Consider the following 2,288-nt stretch of genomic DNA (forward strand, 5'->3'; position numbering starts at 1 on the left):
CCTTAAAACCTCGCTATCCTACCTTTCATGCTAATAAAACCCCCAAACTCCACATTAACCTAAGGTTTTCAACCCCCGTCGTGCATTTTTGTTTAAATAATACGGGCGGGTCCCGTCCCTAACCTCCCGCTACCTCGCCTAACCTGCTAGCCGTCCGATGGCTAGAACCCAAGATCTAGGGTGGGCAGGTATTTTCCCGTCCCGATATGTCGAGGGTTAACATCCGGGAGATGGGCGGTTTTCCTGCCGTACTCCCGCCATGTGTCGCCCTCCCGGCTGTGTCGGGACCCCCTCTGCCAAAACCGCTTCTGCACAAAAGCGGTGCGATATGAAACCACAAACCGCTTCCCCTCTGCCACACCAGTGCCACGTCTTCATGACATCATCAACCTGCGTCGGCCTCCTGCCACTGTGTCCTGTGCCACATCGCTGCCACCGTACTGCCACCACATCACCCTGCCGTACTGCCACGTCACCCTGCTGACGTCACCCTGCCGACGTCACCCTGCCACATCACTGCCGTACTGGGACCACCGCTAACGTCATCACCAAAAAGGGCGCGAAGCGCGAAATTTGCAGCAAAGGATGCCCAGAATGAAAATCCAAGGCAGTTTTCGATGCGCGATTAGCGCTCAGCAGGGCCTCTCATGGCTCAGCTACCAGCAGGCCCGAAAATTCGCGGAGGCAACAGGATTTCTTCATTTATATATGCATATTCAGATCGGCCAGCACCAATATCATTCCAGATAACACGAAAAGCATTTGCAGCAGCCATTTTTGCTGTGAAAGGGCAGAAAACGGCGATTTGACAGTTTCAAAGACAGAAAGGGAGAGAAAATGACCCAATTCAATTGTGAAAGAGTATCAGTTCGGCAACATCAAAGCAGGTGAACAATAAAGACTTCCATCAAAGTCAAAGAAGCAGTAAAGGCCATTTAAAAGCTTATCTGGTCGGGATTAGTGCACATTAATGCCACCGAACAACAGCATAACCGAATTAGAAGTGCAGATAAAAGACAAAGCACAGTTATTGCAGAACCGCCTCACTACACCGAGCCACCGAGGACACCACATTAACTCATTTTGATACAGCTGCCCCCAGCGCAGCTCAAAAGATATTTTCTTGCATTAACTTCTGGACAAGATTAGGTTAAAGAAATCATTTCCTTCAGACCTGTTTAGGTCAGCTGTAATAGATAATTTTGGATATTTTCCCTATTTATACCACCCTCTGTATTGTTTAAAGGGTTGGTTGGTTGATAATCCTCATTAGAGACTCGCACTGTATATCTGATATGTTTTCCTTAATCAAAGACTGCTGAAAGCTTGGAGAATGGACTGTGTGCTGTGTATTAATGTTTGAAGAGTGAATTACGGAATTCTTGTGCTGCAACATGACTCAATAAGTGCCTCTAAACTCTGTTTCCATTGATATAGGCTCATATCATACATATATCACCATCTAAATAGCAGAAAGAAAGATTAGCTTAGAACTTGTTTAACTGCACTCTATGCTCAATTTCTGCTGTTTCTTTATGTTTTCATCTGAACTGAATTGGTAATGAATATGAATTCCCTTTGGCTCATATTTACCCTAATTCACCCATGCCTGACAGTTATCTAGGGATTCTTGACTGCTCCTAGATAGAGCTCATTCACCTTCCCTCTGTTAAGCTGAATGAGAGATTCTCAATTGCCTCTCATTCCTTAGCCTTCATTCCATCCTTTTAGCTTGAATCATTGTTTCATGTGCAGCTAGCTTGCTCCATATTTCTCTCTTGTGACCAAGAAAATGCACCAGCAGTCCTACTCTTTGACTCCATGCCCAATGGTTTGAAACTCTCATACTATACCTGCCTCTTTACTTGAAAGCATCATCCTTCCCACCAAAATTTAAACAAAACCCCTTGAACTCAATAACTAGCCTAAAATCATCATCAAAAAAGCTAAATCATAAGAGAGAGCCCTCTTTGATTGCAAGTGGGCTAGAACCTGCAGTCCAAAGATTGGTCTGTGGTTACCTCGGCCGTATCCCTTCAAGCTGACCAAGGGACAACCTGAGTGATAAAAGAGGCCTCTACACATCCGATCAATATAATATATAACTCACTAAAGAGATTATATTTTTTCACTAATTTTATATGAAACAATTCAATCCCCATGCAAATATTGGAGAATTGGGGTTTGAAACTTTCTGGGATCATTTTGAGGCCTTCAATTATTTTTTGAGAGGAAAAAAATTCCTAATTCAATTTAGGTCCCTATAACATTGTTCTACATTAGAATAC

The sequence above is a fragment of the Pinus tabuliformis genome, chromosome 2_2 (genome assembly GCF_031772625.1).
Source record: "Pinus tabuliformis cultivar Carrire ecotype Pingquan chromosome 2_2, CPIR1, whole genome shotgun sequence".
In the NCBI taxonomy this organism is placed as follows: domain Eukaryota; kingdom Viridiplantae; phylum Streptophyta; class Pinopsida; order Pinales; family Pinaceae; genus Pinus; species Pinus tabuliformis.